This window comes from Coptis chinensis, chromosome 5 (assembly GCF_015680905.1).
Source record: "Coptis chinensis isolate HL-2020 chromosome 5, ASM1568090v1, whole genome shotgun sequence".
Taxonomy (NCBI): Eukaryota; Viridiplantae; Streptophyta; class Magnoliopsida; order Ranunculales; family Ranunculaceae; genus Coptis; species Coptis chinensis.
Genome location: NC_141460.1, coordinates 16,906,118 through 16,916,164, shown reverse-complemented (window position 1 = coordinate 16,916,164; position 10,047 = coordinate 16,906,118). Strand labels below are relative to the sequence as shown.

The window sequence follows — 10,047 nt, the reverse complement described above, 5'->3', positions numbered from 1 at the left end:
AGCCCTTCGGCCTCAGTGTTTTCTTCTTCAATCATGGGCTCCACCACTGGATCCGTACATGGGTTCTCACCATGTAAAACCCATACGATAATTCTTATCTATCCCGGTGACTTAATCAAATGTCTAGAGATTGTACCAAACACAAAGCTTTTTCCATTTCGACATTCTCTGCAAGGACAAGGACACGTGGTCGAGCCGCGGTTGTTCCGCAAATCGCAAATTGAATGAAATCAGCCACCCTTGTTTGTACACATCTCCAAATATGTCCAATTCATTCATCCACTCTTTCTGAATTGGCGAGACATTCTCGCAAAATTAGGCGTGGGGGTTGAACAAGCACATTGTGTAATCTATCGATTTGATACAACATAATACACAATCAAACCTTGAATATACCCGCAGTACTCACGGCATTTGTGTAAGTCATTGAATCCTAAACTTCGACTTCAACTACATCAAAAGTAAGCTCTAAATCGGTCAAATAAGCGGTGGCCTAGGTAACAAGCGACACTAGTATTCTCGAATTCTAGCTAAGTCTATGATATTAAAGGAATAGCTATAAATAGAATTAACAAAGAATATTAACAAAGAAAAATTGATTTAATCTGCCGTAACATTGGGCTATACTACCACCTTAGGCAGGCACCGCCATCGAACCCTCAGTCAACATATCTTTATCTAAGCAACCACATATACTTCATCATTGTTTCACCACTGAACATAAGAAAACTTCAAACAACAGCAGCTATCAATACTCAGTCGACGTCAAATTGTGATACTTGCTCGGTTCTTATATAGAGTTGTTATTACGTGGACTGCTTTGTTACTACACAATTGTGTGAGGTCTTTGCATACGTTATTACGTGGACTCGATAAACCAACACCTCAACCTTTTCTAATTTTGTCTAAAATAGTTTCTATCTTAGCTAGTCCACAAAAAATAATTTGCATTGAGATTGATTGAGACAAACAATTGACACCTCTGATCATACACAATATTTACGTATCCCAGCAACCGTTACAAGTCACTGTTGATTTAGATCCAAGATTCATGTGTGTGCACCAAGATCTGTGTGTGCCGAGATTCGTAACCGAAACAATCCAACGACAACTAGTAATGGTTGCTGGAATTTGATCCCAGTAACCGGTTACTGTGTAGCCGGACTCAAAGGAAAATACTGCATTCCTCTACTGTGTGTTTAACAACTCAGTTCTTTGGCCTAGGGGAACAAAAAGTCCTTTAAAGAATTTTTGTAATCTATGGAGAAACCACTTCATCAAAAAAGGAATAATAATAATACATTCCAAAGTCAATTGAATTTTCTTTGACAAACTTTCAAAGTAGTTACATGGAAAAGAAAATAACGAATACGAGATTAAATTATGAAGTGAAATGGAATTCTCTTTTTACTAAACTTTCAATATGAAATTGCACTGCTATTGTTATTATTATTTTTTCCGATGAAGAGAAATTGCACTAATAATTTCTCATTGTTTTCCACGTAATAGTTGTTTACATGTGTACTTCATTTCTTGTTCCACACGCAAAGAAGACCCCCTCACTCCAAATCTCTTTCATGTGACGACCCAATATCGCCCCCGGTTATATGAAACGGGTCGGGTGTTGGTTTGGGCCTTGGTTTCCCACACCGCAAGACTTTTCGGCGGGAGAATTAATTCACCTATTTTTCCAAGAGCTGTAATTTGCGGGCTGAATAGTCGAACAAACGCCAAATTTCTCAATTGTGTCGCCAAAAGCCTTATCGTTTGTGGTTCAAGTGTGATACTTGCTCGGGTCTTATATAGAGTGAAATATCGAGTATAATATTCATTTAAGTGAGCAGACCACATTGTAATTCAAATAAAAGCAATATAATGCCAACACCGACAAAATCCTTTCTTCTTGGCGATTCTAGAAAAGTGAGCGTAAACTGCTAAGAGAGACGTCATCGGGAGAGAAGCCTAGCAAGTCAAAGGCATATCTGATTTCCTGCTAGTATTCTAAATAACATACTAGAATAAATGCCAACAAATCAAACCTAATCTACATATTCGAGCACCACGAGAGAAATTATCATATCAAAACCAGAAGGCCACAACTAGTAGCAAACCACCATGTTCAATTTTACACCAACCACCGGATCAAAGAAGAGCAATTAGATACCAAGTAAAGTTAACTTGAGACAAAATATGGGCTGTGGACACTAACTAAAACAACCACTAGCTAAACATCCATTTCTAAGACACTAACTAAACTAACTAAAACAACCACTAGCACACCATTTATGCCCCCCCTGCCCCTTATAGATGATCACGTCTTACTTAGGGGTTTGCTATTATCTGCATATTGTTTACTTGCTTTTACCAACAAGAGTCGCTCAATATCTAAGCAGCTTTTGCACAATCAATCGATGACCTTCGGTCGAAAATATTGTGGTGAGAGGACACTATGCAAACCACATTCCACATTCTCAATGTACTAGACAAATTTCAAAAGCGAACAAACGTAACATTCCCAAATGATTATTGATAAACAGGCCAACAGTATATATATATGAATGATGGTAATGGGTAACAACTCAAGTTCATACAAAGCAGAGCTACGAGACAGCCATCAATTTACTTGAAAGGTCACAAAATCAAACATATAACAGCCATGTTACAAGTATGAACAACAACACACTTCACACACATGATTTACAGATAATATTACATAAACAGAACATACATATTATTAAAAACAGATCTATGGCAGTAAATCAAGTTTTGCAAGTGGGTAAAATAGTCGTTCATTTCAGAGCTACAAGAGAACCATCTTTTACATTTGAAAACATGGAAAAGTAACAATAGTACATGAGAAACAAACAAGCAAATCAAAGAGAAACGGACACGGTACATTTTTCTTTTTACTAAAAGTAGAAAGAAAAACCCAACCCAAAAACAACTCATCATCACAAACTAGTACTGTTTATAAACACAAGAAGACTAGTACTGGAACTCGAAGAGATGATTTCATGAGAGTTTCTATTAATAGTAAAAAAAACATAAACTAGTACACAGAAAATGAAACGGTGGTTAAATCAAGAAAGGAATGAAAAAAACTAGAAAGAAAATGAAAGATTATTACCTTGTTTTCTTCTTCTTCTTCTTCTTCTTCTTTCTTTGATTGAATCTGAATCTGAAAATTAGGTTTTGAGGAGTGCGAAAATAATGGGGCGGTGAGAGAGAGAGAGAGAGGAGAGAAAAAAAAAAGTTATGTTTTATATTTCGATTTTTTTTCGTTTTCCTCTGTTCACGAAATTTTTAAGTTTGTAACACTTCTCCAACTCTTTTTAAGTGTTAGCAATTAATTCCGGAAATTCACTCAAATAAAGCAACGCTTTACAACATTGCCAACGCTTATTTAGCATTGGCAATTTACTAACGGTAAATAAGCGTTGCAAATCAAAAAAGGTGCGTGTTGCAAATATCCTATTATGGTGTAGTGTGCTACTCTGTTTAGAGGTAAAAACCTAAAAGTTCCAAGCAAATGCTCATTGCTCAAACAAAGGATAGGAAAAAAAAAAGGTTGAGAATTTCTACCTCCAAATATTCAAAAAGCTCGACTACGTCCTCCCTAAAGCTGAACAAGACCTCCTTCTCACCACCTCATACACCTTCTTCTGATAACTATAAAACCATTAAAAATATATCAATTAATAATCTTTTTAACAATATAGACTGATAAAAAAGAATCTAAAAAGAAACCAAACCTTCTGGGATCAAAACTATTAGCAGAATGAGAACCATTTTGTTTCTTAAAAATTGGTTCTTGACTAACAACAACCATCTTGGTTTGTGATTGCATGTCTTCAAAACTCCTTTTATTTTTACTATTATTATTTTCTGCCATTATGGAAGAAATCTTTTAGAACTAAAACAAGACCAAGGAATAAAGCAAGGAATGTGTGATAACCCTTAAAAAAAAATCTTTTGATGTTCACTTTCAATGCATTGATTCTCTTTTTCAGTTTCTCTCGAAGAAAAAAATATATATAGGAAATTCGAGCGCTCATTTTCTCAGACTATATAAAGCTGAACAAGACAAACATCACATTCCCATAACTCATCAAATTAAAATTAAGAAGAACTAACCTAAATTAATTAAAACATCACATTCCCATAAGGAGAGACTTGCTGGTCGGGGTGTTCGACGATCGTGGTTTTTGCGTGTAGGCGAGCAGCTGGAGCCAAAAAACGTGAGCGCCCCTTTCCGCTTCTTTCTACTTATTTCTCAAAGTAAAGCAAGCACCCTTTCTACAAACCTTTCGGGTTCAATTTTGCTATTGTTTATGGAACTGAACTGTTTCAATTGGATTGTTTATGGATTGTTTCAATTGGATCGGTCGAATGTTCAATTGGATTGTTTCAATTTCACGATTGGATTGCTTCAATTTCACGATTGGATTGCTTCAATTCGGATTTTGGATTTTTTTGGTTAGGGTTTCGCGATAATTTGTCGAAGGGTTTTGCGCGAGAGAGATGATCGAAGGAATAGGTTTTTCGGTTTGTGATTTGGTGGGTGGGGGCGGGGGGGGCCTACTGGGCTTTATTGTTTGGGCTTGGGCTGGAGGCTGCCCGATATAATTTTAGTCTATATATATAAAAAAGCTCGCGCACATTCTCTCTCCTCACCATATCGCTCTATTTTGCACTCCGACCAATATGATTGGCTCCTACAAAATCAGATATAATAATAATTAGTAACACCTCCCCAAGTTTGTTTAAATCTCCCTAATCTATTCTTATATTATTATGACCTCTCCACATTCTAATTTATACACCTCCCTAAATTTGTTACTTTCTCCTTAATTTAAGTCAAAATTATAAACAACTACCTAAAATCTAAAAAAAATCCGAAATATCAAACAAATCAAACAGAAAACCAATCGAAATATTTCTTCAACCCTAAACTCTTCTCACCTTAAACCACAGCAACCTTTCTTCATATAAGAAAAAGAGAAGAGAGAAAAAACAAGAGAACCAATGCAATTTAGAGAGAGGGAGAGAGAGCTTCTCCCTCAATCTCTTCGGATAACCATGGCTTCTCGGCCAGATTTGTACTCTTTAATGCCGATACCTCTTGCAATGAGTCTTACTCACTCGACAACATCAAGTATAAGAGTCTTTCTGGTGGGCTTCTGGATGTGCAACACGATATAGAAGCTTTGAAGAAGTTTGATTCCCAGTATTGGAAGGCATTGTATAACTCGCGTGGGAAGACTACTTGGCCTTATGGATCAAGTGTTTGGAAATACAAAGAATGGGTCTTGCCTGAAATTGATGCCGATGACAATACTAATGCAATTTTGGGCTGCCAGGTTTGGTAAAGAGAATTTAGGTATGAATGAAGTGTTGGTCAAGAATTGTGGGATTAGTCATACTGGCAATTTTAAGGACGTACTTGGGCATGACTATTTTGGTTAGTCAAGTAAACCGAATGCGTAAATTAAATCCAAACAAGATTGTCGTTGTTGCTTGCGCTTCGACTGGGGACACATCTGCATCGCTTGCTGCTTATTGTGCTTCGGCGGGGATTCCTGCTATTGTGTTTCTTCCTGCTGATAAAATTTCACTTGCCCAATTGGTTCAGCCAATTTCGAATGGCGCATTGGTTTTGAGTCTAGACACATATTTCAATGGGTGCATGCAGTTGGTTCGTGAGATAACTACTAAGGTTCCCATATATCTTGCGAATTCTTTGAATAGTTTGAGGCTTGAAGGGGAGAAAATCGCTGCTATTGAGATATTGGAGCAATTTGATTGGGAAGTTCCTGATTGGGTTATTGTTCCTGGAGGATATCTCGGAAATATATTTGCTTTTTACAATCCTTGCTGGCGCTTTCTCCGGTGAACAAGTACGCTCTTTATTCGATCCATTTAAACGTGTTTATAAATCCATTAGATATTACTTACATAAAGATAATCAAAAAGTGTATGTTCAGGATAGCGTTAAGGAATCCTTAATTTTGCGCCTTTCGGTAGGTCGCATGCTCTCACTAGATCCTCAATGATACTAAGACAAATTATGTCTCATTCATATCAGATATTGATATTCGTCCCTATCTTGCTTTAGAGAAAATGTTAAGACCTAAGAATCATACTCCCTTTTAAGAGTTGCATCATGACCCCAAAATCCATATTAAAGCATGAACAATGGGTCTATGTTAGTGACTTAGTTCCAGAAAATGAGATAGTTCATGGGATTATTGTAAACATTTCACAGAACATGCAAATTTCCAGAGATTGACATTGAAAATATGACGTACTTATCCATATTTTTTAAAAATAAATCAGTGACATAATTTGGACTCTGGTAAATAATGGTGTGAACTAGAAGTGATTAATTAATTAAATAATTTGTTTATTTATTCACTTATCAAAAAAAAAATGGTGTGAACTAGAAGTGACTAATTAATTAAATAATTTGTTTATTTTGTTCGTTGGTTGGTTTGTGCAGGCAGTGGATTATGGTGTTCATAAGCTATGAGAGCACAACAATATCGGGGTATGAATTATACTACCCTAATTTAGTTTGTATGTTTATCAAATCATATAGCTAGCACTTTTAAGATTATGATGATTTTTTGCACTTAGTTGGAAGCAATAGAAAAGTAAATACTAATAGTAATAGATCTCTTGAATGGAGAAACTAATATTAACCCCTACAAAATCTTTTTCATAGTTAATTTGTTTAACAGAGTATCCCTTGCGACCTTGCTCCCTGGCCCTCCTTCAAAACCCCAAATCTCCATCCTTAAACATGGTATTACTATGAGTTATTATTATATTGCTCAAGGATCATAAAGTTTTCTGCTCTTGCCTATACAGGTGAAGAAAAGTTAAGTAGACAACTAATTAGATATTGTTATTACTTAAGTACCTTTTGTTTTCTGATACATAAATTGATCTTCATAATATGATTCTATTATCTTATGTTATTTCATTCACGCTTAAGATTTATGTCTATGGGCCCCTTTATAATTGAATGTCAGGTTCGTTGGGATGACTGGACAAGTCAAACTCATTATGTCCTGTACTATTGTTCTTCTAACTCATTATGTCAAGCTTATGATAGATTTTCTTTTTTCCATCTTATGAGAACTCATTACAGGCTTAATAAGTAATGTTTTTAATTCCTTCTGTGTATATGTGCAAATGAATTTTTAAACAATTTCTATAAACCTCCAAAATTGGTTTTTGGTCTCCAAATAATATTATATTATTATGTAACAAAGTGGTTTTTTATCATGAATGCAGGATGGCGGTTTTCTAACTTTAATTTTTCTCGGTCCAAATTATTTATATGCCACTCATTGTCTTCTTAATTAGCCTATTAAGTTGGACTTTCTTATTTTATTTTTACTAATTGAGATACACACCTAATCTTTAGCCAATATCATTTATCAGGAAGTGAGAAGCGTGCTCAACGGACTAAACTCTAGAAAACAACTTGTATCAGTTGGTCTCTATGATTCTACAATCGATCTATTTTCAAATTATGGCTCTGACATGCAGGTAAATTGTGACTCTAAAATACTTCTATTTGTAGCTTAAAGTATCTTCTGTGCCACATATGATAAAGTAGATGGTAAGACACACCATTTGTAGCTTAAAGTATCTTCTGTGCCACATATGATAAAGTAGATGGTAAGACACATGGTCCAGTTATAGCCTAACCACATTAACGGTATAAAAAAGTATCGTGTTAGGGCTAAGATCTTTATGAAACTCGGATAAAAAGAGGTGTCTCACTGGTAAGAAAGTTGTAATTTTTCTATCTAGCTGCTCCACCTGGTATTTTTCTAGAATCATCAGAGAAACGATAAAATAGGCTAATATTGGGTCCATACTACAGTATAAAAAAGTATACTGTTATAAGCGCAGATCAAGCGTGTAATCAATCTCCATTAGGTATAATTCAACGACTTTTTTATATTACCTTAGTAAAAAGTAAAGAATAGCATACCCGAAAGAAGTGCATAAAGTTGTAAGCTATGGGGTCTAGCAGTGGGCACTTCATGTGGTTTGTAGCTATTCCATTGTTGTTAAGGTCCTCTACCATATTTTTAAGGGTATAATAACTGTTAGGTAAGGTTTCTTCTATTTTCCTCCACTTCTCAAAGAACTTTGTACACTGCCATTTTTAAGTAGGCACATATAACTTTTGCAGTGGGTTGACAGTGGGTATGGATTAACTCTAGAGCCATCGGTGCTACGTGCTTAATCACGGGGATCTGCAACATGTAAAGCTTGATGCATTTTGAGTGGAGCTTAATTTTAAATTGGAATTTGATGGGAATGAAAATATGAAATGGATCCCATTTAGATAGGTATACATAAGTACATAACTCCATATCTTCTCCCAAATGTCTTTGGCCAAATATCAAGTATGCCCATGAACAACTATTGCTCATAAAATTAGGTCCCACTCTATTAGCCTACAAAGATGCAAGCTAGATTTCTCCTTTGTATGGTGTCATGCTAAGAAGGATTTTCTTCACCATCTACTAATAAAATAACTTGACCATATCAAAACTTTTGGCTTCAAATAATAAAGAGGGCCATTAAATCCTACTATTACTAATTATATGTTCTTGGAAACGATAGTCACTTATTAAAATTCTAAACACCTCCCTAGATTTGTTAGTTTCTCCTTTTATTATTTAATTACTATGCCCTCCTCAAATTAATAAACAAAAGTGAAAACCTTTTGCTGTTCTCTCGCCCTCCCTAACGATCACTCCATCTTATTCAACAATAACTCTACACCCTTTTCTTTCTCAAAATCATATTAGCATCAACAATAAAAGTAGAAAACAAAATCAATAATTTGTATGTCGAAGACATTGAACTAAGTTATTAGTTGATATTGCATACTGACAATTCAACCCTACATACATAGTTTTCCCAATAAAAAGTGGTAAGTGGATAATAATGTTTGAACTCGACGGGGATGATAATAACCATTTAGGTTTATAATTTGGGCAACATAATTAAGATATCTTTTTGTTTTTTCTTGAAAAACCTACAAGAGCTCACCACCGTGCATTTAGAGTTTAAAACATAACGATATTGTCGGCCGTTGTTGCAAAGTCAATGCCCTTCAAGACATTGAAGGAACTTATCGATCAAATGCTTCGATTGAAGGGATACTTTGCTTATGTCGGTCCCATTGAGTTGCCTGTAGTTTACATGTACTATAACATGTGTAGTACCAATAATACATAGTATTAGTGTAAAAGTTTGGAGTAGTGAAGTAATTTCCGTCATAGTAATGTACGAGTTGAATTAGTAGTGAGGAGATTTCTGTCTCTATAAAAAAAAAAAAAAAAAAGTCAGCTACGTTTCGCGATAGGGGTTTTGGTATTTTTCAGAGAGAAGAGACTTGACTACTTGAGAGAGAATGAGCTTGCCAAAGATTAAATTTGTCATATGGTATTTTACTATTGAAGATGTATTTTACAGAGCAAATAAGATTTTGGCTCTATGTTCGAGCTCACTGGGTACAATTACCTCATAAAGTTTCTCTGGAACGGTACTGATGTACTGCTTTCTCTCTTTAACTACTTTCATTGTATGCTTTTGTTTGTATGCTTTTGTACCTCATAAGATTTTGTATGCTTTTGTTTGGATCCTATGAATCGAGTAATGCATATGCAGATGTTGCATGCATTGAAAAATTAAGCTTTTGGTTTAGGACTGCCAAAGCAAGGCATGGTTGTGATGCTTCAAAAGTATTGGCGTTGGATAACAATGCTATTTTTTGTCTTTGATATCTATTGATTAGAATGTTTTTCCTTTTTCTTGCTCCTTCAAGTAATTTAATCATCTATATTTAAGTCATTTTATTGGAATTCTATCATTTTTCTTGCTCCTTACGATAATTTTAATCACATTAATATTGTTGTCTCAAACTTGGTCCTATCAACTCTCTTTCTCTCGGGCTTTTGCCAACAGTAGCAGCTCCTTATGATATTGCTCTATTCGACTTTTATTAAATGAAAT

The 10,047-nt window shown here is 35.2% G+C and overlaps 1 pseudogene; it reads left to right on the top strand.

Moving 5' to 3' along the window:
• The first annotated feature begins 2,748 nt into the window (after nt 1-2,748).
• On the top strand, nt 2,749-6,232 carry LOC147496910 (threonine synthase, chloroplastic-like; annotated as a pseudogene).
• Nucleotides 6,233-10,047: the final 3,815 nt, after the last annotated feature.